The sequence below is a fragment of the Rhinoderma darwinii genome, chromosome 2 (genome assembly GCF_050947455.1).
Source record: "Rhinoderma darwinii isolate aRhiDar2 chromosome 2, aRhiDar2.hap1, whole genome shotgun sequence".
Classification (NCBI taxonomy): Eukaryota; Metazoa; Chordata; class Amphibia; order Anura; family Rhinodermatidae; genus Rhinoderma; species Rhinoderma darwinii.
Genome location: NC_134688.1, coordinates 106,899,288 through 106,914,416, shown reverse-complemented (window position 1 = coordinate 106,914,416; position 15,129 = coordinate 106,899,288). Strand labels below are relative to the sequence as shown.

The following is a 15,129-nucleotide window of genomic DNA, read 5'->3' as shown; positions in this document are numbered from 1 at the left end:
TTTGTTTAAGCAAATGGTCTCCTAGTGTTTTCCAGTGTTCCCTGTTCCTGTATCCCGTGCTATCCTGGTCAAATGCCGTTCTGTGCTGTATTCCACACCTGTCCTATTACTCCACGCCTGACGTCTACCTGCTGCCTAGTCCCAGCCGAGCCTGTCTTACTACTGTCCAAGCTGCCACAGGTACCCTATACGTACTATAGACTGTGACCTGCGCCCTGTTGGCCAGCTGCCATACCTCCAAGGCGGTACGGCCCAGTGGGTCCACGTACCCTACATGACAGTACGCTCAGGTCATGGATCCCACTGGTCGATCCAAGACCAAGATGATGTCACAAGAGATGCGGACGGATATGCTAGACCTCTGGTCTCGACAGGACCAACTCCTCCAGGCCTTGAACATTCTCGCACGTCGGCAGGAGGCCGTTCCTCCTACTACACCTCCTGGCAGTACTGATCCTCAGACTACACATCCTGGCAGTGTTGATCCTCGTTTTTCTTTGCCACTTCCTGACCGCTATGATGGAGACGCAGGAACCTGTCATGGATTTTTGAACCAGTGCCAGATCCACTTCAGCCTGTATTCAAGGCCATTTTCGTCTGATGGCACAAGGGTCGCTTTCATCATCTCTCTTCTTACTGACAAGGCCCTTGCATGGACGAACCCTATCTGGGAGAGACAAGGACCAGAGACCGGTTACTTCCAGGGGTTCCTCCGGACGTTTTGCACGGTGTTTGAGGAGCCTGGAGGAGTCTCCTCTGCAGCGGCTTCCTTGATGAACCTACGCCAAGGAGACATCTCCATTGGCGAGTACGCCATCCACTACCGCACCCTGGCGGGAGAACTGTTGCTTAACAATAAGGCCCTGGTGGCTAAATTTTGGCATGGACTGTCTCCTAAAAATAAGGACAAACTTGCCGCTCGAGACCGGCCATCTACCCTGGATGACCTCATCCTTCTGGCCACACGGATTGATAGAAGGCTCCGAGAACGGCTCCAAGAGGTTCGTCGGGAAGGTCTTCCTAGTCTGGTCCCTACGTTGCAGCAACCCCTGCTGTCCTCAGATGCCGATCCTCCTAAGGAGTCTGTGAGGATGGACCAATGTAAGCCATCTACCCGGGAGAGACAAACGCAGACGCACTTCGAGACTCTGTCTTTATTGCGGCCACGGAGGCCATGTTTTGCGTCTGTGTCCCCAAAAGCCCCCAAGTCTGGGGTTGGAAGGAGAGACAACCTAGGGCAAAGAAGGACTCCCGTCTAAATTGTCCATATCCGGTGAGAAAACGCATCAGGTCTCTGCGTATCTGGATTCTGGATCCGCTGCTAATTTCATTTCTACAGACCTGGTGGACCTTCTTCAATTATCCACTACCCCTCTGGAGAAACTGTTGATGGTTGCATCGGTAAATTGACTACCTCTGCCAGACCCTGTTATAGCTGTGACCAAGCCGCTGAGGCTTCAAGTAGGGGCTCTCCTCTCCGAACTTCTATCATTCTATGTCCTATCCAAGGCCATTAACCCTGTGCTGCTGGGCCTGCCTTGGCTCCGACTACATGCCCCAGTCCTCGACAGGAACTCTGGAGAGGTTCTCCAGTGGGGCCCCGAGTGTCACAGCTGTTGCCTGGTGCAGATTCGTTCGGCTCAGCCTCCTCTGCCTCGGACATTGGCAGGATTGCCTCGTCATTATGCTGCATTTTTGGACGTCTTCAGTAAAAGGGAGGCGGAGACACTGCCCCCACACCGGGCGTATGACTGTCCTATCGAGCTGATTCCTGGTGCATCCCTTCCCCATGGTAGGGTATATCCTCTTTCCTTGCCAGAGACTCTGTCCATGTCCGCCTATGTTAAAGAGAACTTGGAGAAGGGCTTCATATTGTAGTCTTCCTCCCCGGCAGGAGCCGGGTTCTTCTTCGTCAAAAAGAAGGATGGCTCCCTGCGTACATGTATTGACTACCCGGGTCTCAACCAGATCACGGTGAAAAATAAGTATCCGTTGCCACGGATCTCAGAACTGTTTCATCGTATACGTGGTGCCAAGATTTTTTCCAAACTAGACCTGCATGGGGCTTACTAACTAATCCGGATTCGCCGGGGTGATGAATGGAGGACTGCATTTAACACCCGTGATGGACACTATGAATATCTAGTAATGCCCTCCGGCCTGTGTAATGCTCCCGCGGTCTTTCAAGAGTTCGTTAATTACATTTTCCGTGACCTGCTCTACGTTTGTGTTGTGGTCTATCTTGATGACATCTTGATTTTTTCTCCAGATCCTATGACGCATCAGAGACATGTCCGTCAAGTTTTGCTGCGGTTAAGGGAGAATCCTCTGTACGCCAAGTTGGAGAAGTGCGTGTTTGAAAAAGAAGCTCTACCCTTCCTGGGCTACATTGTCTCGAATAGAAGTCTCACGATGGTGTAATGATGGGGGTAGGGAAACAGACAAGTGAGCACTAATCTACCCGCCACTCAGTCCCTGCCTACTTGCAACGACCCGCCCTAGGCGACGGGGTACAACTGGGCGACGGTCCCTACACTCAATAAGTGAACGACAAACAGACAAGGGAACACAGAACCTAAGGGAAACGGGGCAGTTGCCCACGGCAACACCGTGAGCAACAAGAGTAGTAAACGAGCCGAGTCAAACCAGGAGAGTACGAGGTGCCAAACGCAGAGCAGGAGAGGAGTGAACAAGCCGAGTCAAACCAGGAGAGCACGAGGTACCAAACGCAGAGCAGGAGAGTAGTCAACAAGCCAGGGTCAATACGAAGCAGGGACAAATAGTACAAGAAGCTGCAGCAGGTCCAGGAAACCAACAGAGAAGATTCACAAGCAAGGAGGAACAGGAAAGGCAGGTATAAATAGACAGAGGGCGGGAGCTAGCTCCGTCTGGCCAGGCTGCGATAGGCTCTCCCACTCCTAAGCCTGCCATCCTAAGTGGTGGAAGATGGAGTCAGTCTCACAGATCTAGAAGCAGGTGCAGACTGATTACCTATGGGCGTAGATAAAGAAGCTGTGCCTGGCAGATCCTTTACAGATGGATCCTGAAAAGGTAAAGTCTGTCCTGGAATGGCCACGCCCTCAAGGCTTGAGGGCCATACAGCGCTTTCTGGGATTCGCCAATTTTTACAGACAGTTTATTCCAAACTTCTCCTCACTGACATCTCCTATCTCTAACCTCACTAAGAAGGGCATGAACGCCAAGGTGTGGACTCCTGAGGCAGAGTCCGCATTCAATAGCCTGAAGAGTGCCTTCACGTCAGCCTCTATCCTCCATCATCCAGATGTGTCTCTACAGTTCTTGTTGGAGGTGGATGCATCCTCTGTCGGTGCTGGTGCACTCCTGTTCCAGAGAGGTTCTAAGGGCAAGTCCAATGGTATGTCGATATTTCTCTAAGCTCTTCTCTTCCACAGAACGCAACTACTCGATTGGGGATCGGGAGTTACTGGCCATCAAATTGGCCCTGAAAGAGTGGAGACATCTACTAGAGGGCGCAGCTCATCCCATCCTGATTTTTACAGACCACAAGAACCTCACCTATCTCCAGATGGCCCAACGGCTGAACCCTCGTTAGGCCAGGTAGTCGCTGTTCTATACCAGGTTCCAGTTTGAGCTCCATTATCGCCCAGCCGACAAGAATGTGAGGGCCGATGCCTTGTCCAGGTCTTTCGAGACAGAATACACCATGGAAATTCCACAGAACATTATTGATCCGTCTTGCATTGTCTGTCAATCCCCTGCAAGTTGGGGACATTCCTCCAGGGAGAACTTTTGTGCGCCTGGCTGACCGAGGGAGAGTCCTCTGCTGGGGATACTCCTCCTGACTGGCAGGTCACGTGGGGACCCATAAGACACGGTATCTGGTTGCCTGTCATTTCTGGTGGCCTACGTTGCCCAAGGACATTATGGACTTTGTTTCCTCCTGCTCAGTGTGTGCAGTTAACAGGGTCGCTCACTCCAGACCCGCTGGCCTGCTCCAGCCATTGCCTGTGCTCAATGCTCCCTGACAGCATATAGCTATGGACTTTATCACTGACCTGCCTCTCTCTGCTGGATGCAGCACTGTCTGGGTGGTGGTGGATCGATTTTCGAAGATGGCCCACTTCATTCCTCTGACTGGTCTTCCTCCTGTTCCTCAACTGGCCAAGCTTTTCATCCAACACATCTTCCGCCTGCACGGCTTACCGCAGCTTATTGTGTCTGATCGGGGGATTTAGTTCACCTCGAAGTTCTGGAGAGCCCTCTGCGGACTCCTAGGTGTAAAGTTGGATTTTTCCTCGGCCTACCATCCTCAGTCCAATGGTCAGGTCGAGAGGATCAATCAGATCTTGGAGAACTACTTATGGGACTTCATCTCCAAGAAGCATGATGACTGGGTGCAGTTGCTCCCGTGGGCTGAATTCTCTTAAAATAATCACACCAGTGAGTCCACAAGGAATACACCATTCTTTATTGTCTATGTCCAACACCTACGAATTCCTCTCCCGGTGCCTGATATGTCCAAGGTACCAGCTGCTGACACGGCTGTTAGGGACTTTCTGCAGATCTGGCAGCAGACTCGATACTCCATCCTGCTGGCAGTCGACCGCATGAAACTGAAGGCGGACAGGAGAAGAGAACCTCATTAGTTTCTTCCTGGCACGAAGGTCTGGCTGTCCTCCAGGAATATTCGACTGAGTGTGCCGTCGAACAAATTTGCTCCCAGGTTCCTCGGACCCGTCGAGATCCTGCAGCAGATCAACCCTGTCACCTACAAGCTTCGGCTGCCTCCTACACTCAGGATCCCCAACTCCTTCCATGTCTCTCTCCTGAAACAGGTGGTTTTGTACCGCTTTACCAAGACTCCTAGCCCTGCAGTTGCCTCCAGCGGCACTTCAGACACCTTCGAGGTTAAGTAGATCTTGGACACCAAGAGAGAGGAAATACTTTTTATTTGGTGGATTGGAGGGGGTTTTGTCCTGAATAGAGGTCCTGGGATTCAGAGAACCTCAATGCTCCTACCCTTCTGAAGAAGTTTCTCTCTCGCTCTGGCCCCAAGAAGAGGGTGCGTAAGAGGGGGGATACTGTCATGTCCATGGCCACGGGCTGTGAGGTTCACTCACCTCCTGACGGCCGCAGCCATGGGTTTGCGAGCGCTGGCCCCAGTCCCCACAGGAGACGCCTGCGCTCACTTCCAGTCACCTCGGCCGGGTCCCATAGGGTGTGCACATACGGTCGTGCCCGCTCTTAAAGGGGCAGCACGCACACCAGACTTTAATGTGAAATCAGCCCAGGAGTGCCCTGCACTATAAGAAGGGCCCAGCCCCTTTCTTCCATGCCTGAGCGTTGTTTGTCGTATCCTAGTTTGTCTAAGCAAATGGTCTCCTAGTCTTTTCCAGTGTGTCCTGTTCCTGTATCCCGTGCTATCCTGGTCAAGTGCCGTGCTGTATTCCACGCCTGTCCTACTACTCCACGTCTGACGTCTACCTGCTGCCTAGTCCCAGCCGAGCCTGTCTTACTACTGTCCAAGCTGCCACAGGTACCCTATACGAACTATAGACTGTGACCTGCGCCCTGTTGGCCAGCTGCCATACTGCCAAGGCGGTACGGCCCAGTGGGTCCACGAACCCTAAGTGACACTCTGCTTGTTGTTATTCAGTAGAAACATTTATTATTTACTTCAAGTGGATAAAATTCTGTCCATTGATATTTGACCGTCAGATGAAACGCTTTCTAATTCTATGAAATATTGTTTGATTAGCTCTAAAGTATTACCAAGTATCGATAGTGCCAGAAAAAATACCCGTATATGACAACTTTTCTATTGCCATTTTTTAAGGAAAATTTGTACACCCGTCAAGCTCTTTAAGTTTTGTAAAAAGGTGGAGGAGATACATAGATGTGATTTTTTTGGCTCCTAAGGTTCAAGGATGAATTATATGGGATTATATTTTAGCTTTGTATATTCCAATGTATAGATTTTTTTGGACACTCCAAAGCTGGTAAATTGACTACAGATTTGTGCAGGAAACAAACCAATGGAAATAATCTCATATATGGCAGAAGGCATTTAAGGTCCCTCCTAAACAATCATTTATTGAGTGTTAAAAAGGTTGTTGGAGGAAAAAAAAAATGTTGAACAGAGGTTAGATAAGATGTGTGAAAGATTTATTAGAACAGCAGATCTCAGGAAATTGGTCCATCAACAAGAAGAGAAGGATTACAGAAACGGACAGCAATGTTGTATAGTATATATAAAGTAAAATAATTTATTTTACATCAACCTAAGCTGGGCATACATTAAAGATAGCTGCCAGTCTAATGTTCGTTCAGCAGGCAGCTAATTCTACCAACTCCACAGTAAACATGCACGCTCTTCAGAGCTTGAATATTTTTTCAATGGTGAAAGGGGAATAAGCCATGGCCAGACCCTTCTGGCAGCGTCTTATCTCCTATGGGAACAAAGGATCGTGCACGTTGAAATCCAACATTGGTAAGCACAGGTGTGGGATCACATAAGAAAAATCTGATTTTGCGCAAGGGTCATCAATCTGATCTTGTAACTTATGTTATTGAGTGCCCCTGTGGACTCATCTATGTGAGGGATGCGAAGCAGGAGTGCAGGTAAAGCACAAATATAACAACCAAATTAATCTATTGGACCACTCGGTACCTGACCATTTTAGACATAGTCACAGCTTAGATTTAGGATGATCAATAATCACTGTGTAAATGAATAGAACTGCCTAAACTGCATGTATAAGTTTGCAGTAGGCTCCCATGATCCCTCTAGTGGTGGCTGCAGACAGAGAACAAGACTAAATCTGTGTAGGGGATTTAGAGCTCTGTATCAGAAAAGCGGTGCTCCCACCGCTATAAAGATACACTTTATGGACAAAAGTATTGGGACACTTAAACATTACACCTACAGGTTTTATGACATCCCATTCTAGACCCATAGGCATTATTATGAAGTTGTACCCCTGCCCCTCGCAGCTTCAACTCTTCAGGGAAGGCTTTCTACATGGTTTGGACTGTGTCTGTGGAAAGGTTTGCCCATTGATCCAGAAGAGCATTTGTGAGGTCAGACACTGATGTTGAATGAGGTCCTGGCTCGCAATCTCCATTCTAGTTCATCCCAAAGGTGTTCGATAGGGTTGAAGTCAGGGCTCTGTGTGTGCCGGTCAAGTTCTTCCACAACAAACTCACCCGACCATGCCTTTATGGACCTTGCTTTGTGCACTAAGGCGCAGTCAGGCTGGCACAGAAAAAGGTCTTCTCCAAACTGTTCTCACAAAGCTGGAAGCCTACAATTGTCAAAAATATCCTGGTATGCTGAAGCATTAAGATTTCCCTTCACTGGTACTAAGGGTCCTAGGCCAAGTCATGAAAAACAACCCCATAACATTCTCTCTCCTCCACCAAACTTGGCACAATGCAGTCAGGCAGATAACGTTCTCCTGGCATTCACGAAACCCAGACTCGTCCATCAGACTGCCAGATAGAGAAATGTGATTTATCACTCCATAGAAGACATTTCCACTGCTCCAGAGTCCAGTGCCTGCATGTGTCAGCAGAGCGTTAGTGACTTTTATGCACTATATACCTCAGCTCTTTGCAACCCCCTCTGTAAATTTGTTTACTGGTTAGAAAAAATGATGTACTGCACTCCTGGACAGGAATATTCAGGCGCTATAAGGGTTAGGGACCGATATCCCACAATGTAGTATAGTAGAAGAACCCAACCACTCTATAGAAATGAACGCAGAAATAGATTTTCTCAAATAATTGGTTTTTTATTCAAAGTAATTCAACTTTTTGTTATGTTGTTTTTTGTCTTGTTATGACACATTCACTTTAGAGTGTCTGGCAGATGCCATAACAGGACATGGACATCCTTCTCTTATACAGCGATTCTGACGAAGGCCTGCGATGGGCCGAAACGTCTTTAGAAAATCGCCTGACAAAAAACAACATAACAAAAAGTTGAATTACTTTGAAAAAAACAAACAATGATTTAAGAAAATCTATTTCTACGTTCATCATTTCTATAGAGTGCTTGGGTTTTTCTACTATACTACTTTGTTTACTGGTGGCAAGGAAAACCCTATCTATCCTCCTAAAAATACGCCCTATGAATGTTGGGCTAAAGGAGACTCACTTCTCCCGTAGAATTGCTATCCCTGATTGAGGCTAGATTATAGGGATATTGTAAAGGATCTGCCAGACACAGCTTCTGTGTCGACGCCCGTGGTTAATCAGTCTACATCTGCTCCTGCGTCTGATAGAGTGACTCGATCTGCTACCACTCAGGCTGGTAGGCTGAGGACTGGGAGAACCTATCACAGCCTGGCCAGACGGTTCTAGCTCCCGCCCTCGGTCTATTTATACCTTAATTTGCTTCTTGTCTTTGCCTGTGATTCTCTCGTTTCCTGGCTCTGCTGTTCCAGCTATATCTATTGACCTCTGCTTCATATTGACCCTGGCTTTACTGACTACGCTCCTGCTCTGCGTTTGGTACCTCGTACACTCCTGGTTTGACTCGGCTCGTTCACTACTCTTGTTGTTCACGGTGTTGCCCCAACTGCCCCATTTCCCTTAGCTTCTGTGTACCCTTGTCTGTTTGTTTGTCGTGCACATACTGAGCGTAGGGACCGTCGCCCAGTTGTACGCCGTCGCCTAGGATGGGTCGTGCAAGTAGGCAGGGACTGAGTGGCGGGTAGATTAGGGCTCACCTGTCTGTCTCCCTAACCCATCATTACATAATCACAGGCCCATATACCTTTTCTACCCTGGTCCCTACACAACTATGGACCCCATTGAGACCCTGGCTCAGCAAATGCAGGGTCTCTCCCTACAGGTCCAAGCCCTGGCTCAGAGGTGCGACCAGCGTGATGCTAACCAGGTAGTCTCAGGGAACGACGACTTGAACATTTTTGTGCCTTCTCCTCTGGCTCCCCCATGATGGCTCCCGAGATTTCGTTGCTTCATTCTTCCACGGGAATCTCGGATGAATCAATGCAACTTGGGGCCTCCGTGTCTCCCCAACAATGTAGAGAGCTCCGCAGGAAGAATGGTCTCTGCTTCTACTGTGGGGATGACAAGCATCAAGTGAACAACCGTCCTAGGCGTAAGAATAAGCAGCCGGAAAACTTCCGCGCCTAAGTGACCATCGTGGAGGTCGCTTGGGCGCACAGGTATTTCCCATAAATATGAAACCTAATAAGATCTTGCTTCCCTTTCAGGTCTTTTTTGAGGGTAGGTCTGCCACCGGCCGTGCCTTCGTGGATTCAGGGTCTTCTGCTAATATTATGTCTGTGGAATTTGCTATGTCTCTAGCTTTGTTATTGATTGATTTGCCTAAACCTGTCCCGGTAGTGGGTATCGACTCCACTCCACTTGCTAATGGTTATTTTACGCAGCATACCCCTGTTTTTGAATTCATTGTTGGCTCCATTCATTTGGAGCAGTACTCTATACTGGTGATGCAAGGATTATCGTCCGATTTGGTTTTAGGCATTCCCTGGTTGCTGATGCATAATCCCATTAACTGGAATACTGGGGATCTTACTAAATGGGGTAATGAATGCATGACGTCCTGTTTTTCCATTAATTTGGTTTCTCTCGCTGAGGAGGTGAACACTCTTCCTGAGTTTATTCAGGACTTCGCTGATGTTTTTTCTAAAAAGGCCTCCGAAGTGTTACCTCCTCATAGAGAATACGATTGCGCAATCGATTTGGTAGCAGGAGCTAAGCTCCCTAAGGGTAGGATATTTAAATTCTCTTGTCCCGAACGTGAGGCCATGAGAGAATATATCCAGGAAAGCCTGGACAAGGGTTACATTCGCCCCTCTACTTCTCCGCTAGGTGCTGGCTTCTTCTTCGTAGGGTAGAAGGATGGTGGTCTTAGGCCGTGCATCGATTACCGAAACTTGAATAAGGTCACTGTAAGGAACCAGTATCCCCTTCCTTTGATTCCTGATCTCTTTAATCAGGTTCAGGGGGCCCAATGGTTCTCTAAGTTTGATCTTCGGCGGGCTTATAATCTTATCCAAGTCAGATGAGGGGATGAGTGGAAGACTGCGTTTAACACGCCCGAAGGTCAATTCGAATACCTCGTCATTCCCTTTGGGTTGTGTAATGCACCCACGGTCTTCCAAAATGTCATAAATGAGATTTTAAGAGACTGCCTGGGGGTATTTCTTGTAGTGTACCTTGATGACATACTTGTGTTTTCCAAGGACTGGTCTTCCCACATTCAGCATGTCAGGAAGGTGCTCCAGGCCCTTCGGGAAAACAAACTCTTTGCTAAATCCGAAAAATGTGTGTTTTGGGTGCAGGAGATACCATTTTTGGGTCAAATCCTCACTCCTAATGAATTCCGCATGGACCCTGCCAAGGTTCAGGCTGTGGCTGAATGGGTCCAACCTGCCTCCCTGAAGGCGTTACAGTGATTCCTGGGGTTTGCTAATTATTACAGGAGATTTATTGCTAACTTCTCGGTCATCTCCAAGCCTCTTAAAGAGGCTCTGTCACCAGATTTTGCAACCCCTATCTGCTATTGCAGCAGATAGGCGCTGCAATGTAGATTACAGTAACGTTTTTATTTTTAAAAAACAAGCATTTTTGGCCAAGTTATGACCATTTTTGTATTTATGCAAATGAGGCTTGCAGAAGTACAACTGGGCGTGTTAACAGTAAAAGTAAAACTGGGCGTGTATTATGTGTGTACATCGGGGCGTTTTTACTTCTTTTACTAGCTGGGCGTTAGGAATGGGAGTGTATGATGCTGACGAATCAGCATCATCCACTTCTGTTCGTTAACACCCAGCTTCTGGCAGTGCAGAGACACAGCGTGTTCTCGAGAGATCACGCTGTGACGTCACTCACTTCCTGCCCCAGGTCCTGCATCGTGTCGGACGAGCGAGGACACATCGGCACCAGAGGCTACAGTTGATTCTGCAGCAGCATCGGCGTTTGCAGGTAAGTAGCTACATCGCCAGTTAATGGGCATTTGAAGAGTGGCGCCACTTCTTGGAGGGGGCTAGGCACCAGGTAACGGTCCTTACCGACCATAAGAATCTGTTTTTCCTAGAATGTGCCGGGAGGCTAAACCCGAGACAAGCTCGATGGGCGTTGTTTTTTACTAGATTCAACTTTGTGGTCACCTATAGGGCTGGGTCTAAAAATATTAAAGCTGATGCACTGTCGCGTAGCTTCATGGCCAGCCCTCCTTCGGAGGAAGATCCTGCTTGTGTTTTGCCCCCAGGTATAATAATATCCTCTGTTGATTCTGACTTAGTCTCCGAAATTGCGGCTGATAAAGGTTCAGCTCCCGGGAACTTTCCTGAGAACAAGCTGTTTGTTCCCCTGCAATTCCGGCTAAGGGTACTCAGGGAAAATCATGATCTGCACTATCTGGCCATCCAGGCATCCTGGGTACCAAGCACCTCATTGCTAGAAACGATTGGTGGCCTGTGTTGCCTAAAGACGTTAAGGCCTACGTCGCCGCTTGTGAAATTTGTGCTAGGTCCAAGACTCCCAGGTCCCGACCAGCGGGCTTACTATGTTCTTTGCCCATTCCCCAGAGACCTTGGACCCATATCTCCATGGATTTTATCACCGATCTGCCTCCATCTCAAGGCAAGTCGGTGGTGTGGGTTGTAGTAGACCGCTTCAGTAAGATGTGCCACTTTGTGCCCCTCATGAAACTACCCAATGCCAAGACGTTAGCTATCTTGTTTGTCAAACACATCCTGCGTCTCCAGGGGGTTCCTGTCAATATTGTTTCTGACAGAGGGGTACAATTTGTTTCATTGTTTTGGAGAACTTTCTGTAAAAAGTTGGAGATTGATCTGTCCTTCTCCTCGGCCTTCCATCCTGAAACTAATGGCCAAACAGAGAGGACTAATCAGTCTCTAGAACTATATTTAAGGTGTTTTAACTCTGACTGTCAATATGATTGGGTCTCCTTCATTCCCCTCGCCGAATTTTCCCTTAATAACCGGGTCAGTAACTCGTCAGGGGTCTCCCCCTTTTTCTGTAATTTTGGGTTTAATCCACAGTTCTCCTCCGTTTCACATGGTGGTTCCAACAATCCCGAGGTAGATGTAGTCCATCATTAACTGCGCACAGTCTGGGCCCAGGTTCAGAAGAACCTAGAGGCGTCCCAGAGCCTACAAAATACTCAGGCAGATAGAAGACGTTCTGTTAACCCCTTGTTTGTGGTCAGAGATCTGGTGAGGCTGTCTTCAAAAAATGTGCGCCTTAAAGTTCCGTCCAAAAAATTTGCTCCCCGGTATATAGGGCCGTATAAGGTCATCGAGGTCCTTAACCCTGTCTCCTTCCGGCTGGAGTTACCCCCGTCTTTTCAAATACACGACGTGTTTCATGCCTCCCTCCTGAAAAGCTGTTCCCCGTCCTTGGTTACCTCGAGGAAACCTCCGGTCCCTGTTCTCACCCCTGAAGAGGTAAAATTCGAGGTGGCCAAGATTGTGGACAGCAGGATGGTCCAAGGCTCCCTCCAGTACCTGGTCCATTGGAGAGGATACAGGCCTGAGGAAAGGACTTGGGTACCCGCCCGGGATGTTCACGCTGGGGTATTGCTCAGGAGGTTCCATCTTCGCTTCCCCAATAAGCCAGGTTCACCTGGGAAGGGTCCAATGGCCCCTCATAAAAGGGGGGGGGGGTACTGTAAAGGATCTGCCAGACACAGCTTCTGTGTCGACGCCCGTGATTAATCAGTCTACATCTGCTCCTAGGTCTGATAGAGTGACTCGATCTGCTACCACTCAGGCTGGTAGGCTGAGGAGTGGGAGAACCTATCACAGCCTGGCCAGACAGTTCTAGCTCCCGCCCTCGGTCTATTTATACCTTCATTTGCTTCTTGTCTTTGCCTGTGATTCTCTCGTTTCCTGGCTCTGCTGTTCCAGCTATATCTATTGACCTCTGCTTTATATTGACCCTGGCTTTACTGACTACGCTTCTGCTCTGCGTTTGGTACCTCGTACACTCCTGGTTTGACTCGGCTCGTTCACTACTCTTGTTGCCGTGGGCAACTGCCCCCTTTCCCTTAGCTTCTGTGTACCCTTGTCTGTTTGTCGTGCACATACTGAGCGTAGGGACCGTCGCCCAGTTGTACGCCGTCGCCTAGGACGGGTCGTGCAAGTAGGCAGGAACTGAGTGGCGGGTAGATAAGGGCTCACCTGTCGGTCTCCCTACTCTGTCATTACAGATATATTAACTACAGGACTCGGACTCAAATAAACCAGGGATCACTCTTTTCAGAGCGCACGAATAGCCCTTGGTTGGTTACTATCAGGGATAGCACTTATACAGGGGAAGTGAGTCTTCTATAGCCTAACATTCATAGGGCGTATTTTTAGGAGGATAGATACCACTCTGCTTGAGAAACAACGGCATTATAAGGTATACTTATCTCAAATATTTAAAATCAAGTATTGCTATACTTTTCTTGAGTCTGTGCTATGTCCTGAATTGCCTAACAGTATCCATCACAAGACCAACATCAGAGTGTTTTGTTACATATATGGATTCGATTTTATTATTAATAAAAGTTAAATTTTAAGAACGGTTTTCCCTGCCACCAGTAAGCAATATTTTTGACCCAGCAGGGAATATATGTAGTTGAATTTACATCAATCAGTTAGGGCCTGTTCACATCAGCGTTGGCTTTCCGTTCCGGGGTTCCGTCGGGTGAACCCCGCAACGGAAATTCAAACAAACCACAGCTTCCGTTTTCGTCCCCATTGATATCAATGGTGACGGAAACATTGCTAATGGTTTCCGATGGTCACCATTCCATCAGGTTTCCATTTTTCCGACGGAATCAATAGCGCAGTCGACTGCGCTATTGATTCCGTCATTAAACCGGAAACCTGCAGGAATGGTGACTAACGGAAACCATTAGCAATGTTTCCGTCATCATTGATATCAATGGGGACGGAAACAGAAGCTGTGGTTTCAGTTTGTCATTCTGTTGCGAGATTCACCCAACGGAAACCTCAGACGAAACCGCTGAACGGAAAGCCAATGCTGTTGTGAACAGGCCCTTACTTGGTAACCCACTCTGTAACTTTACGTGGTGTTTCTGTGGTCCCTAAACACTTCCACTTTGCAATACTACTACTCACAGTTGATGGTGAAATATCTAGTGGGAAGAAATTTAACAACCTGACTTGTTAGAACGATGGCAACAGTACGACACTGGTATTCAGTGAGCTCTATAGAACGACCCATTCTTTCATAAATGCTTGTAGAGACAGACTGCATGTCTAGGTGCTGGATTTTCCACACCTGAGGCAATGGAACTGAATGACATCTGAATTCAATAAATAAAACGTGTGCCCCTAAACTTTTATAATGTATATTAGGAAATTATTTCACACAGAATTTTGAACCTATTTAGAGCAGAACACACAAAATTTTTTTCAAGGGTGGCAATTCACGAAGTTATATTCACATTTGCTGCACTGCATTGACGGGATGTCTAGCGATATTTTGATAGATATATTACTTCTATTTTGTGCCTAAATGTGGATTTATCCCTTGAAATAGATAGCCATATACTTACTGGCTACATTTTAGAAATTGTAAATTGTAAGGACATTGTGGATTATTTTAGAGGATACATCTTCATTTAAGCATATTCCTACTGTTAGAATTCCACATGGTGCAGCTGAGACTTTAGCACAGGAGAAACAACACTTACCAGGAAGCTGCAGCACATCTGTCTGTGTCTTTTTCACTCTGCTCTCTCAATAGACTTGTATTGGCAGCCTGTGTCTTTTTCACTCTACTCTCAATAGACTTGTATTGGAAGCCTGCGTCTTTTTCACTCTGCTCCTCTTTCAATAGACTTGTATTTGCAGCCTGTGTCTCTCAATCTGCTCCCCTCTCCATAGACTTATATAGTCAAGAAGTGAAGTGACAAACCCCCACCTCCTGCAGTCTGTCAATTCTGCTCTGTAACTAGGGACGGATTTTGACAACAGGAGATGGACAACAGATTACAGGAAGGAAGACACCTAGTGGCAGTAGCTTCAAATAGAATTTGCATGGATAAAACAACTACATTTTAAACGATAAGTAAATGACAATTTTAAACAGTAAGTAAATTACAATGTTATA

General features: G+C 47.6%; 1 long non-coding RNA gene across 1 annotated transcript in view; it reads right to left on the bottom strand.

The window, feature by feature from the left end:
* The window catches only part of LOC142740752 (uncharacterized), a 62,142-nt gene extending 47,207 nt beyond the window's left edge, over positions 1 to 14,935 (bottom strand). Inside the window, exon 1 of the long non-coding RNA XR_012880871.1 lies at positions 14,711 to 14,935. This is a non-coding gene — a long non-coding RNA (uncharacterized LOC142740752). The remainder of the gene's footprint in view (positions 1 to 14,710) is intronic.
* Positions 14,936 to 15,129: the final 194 nt, after the last annotated feature.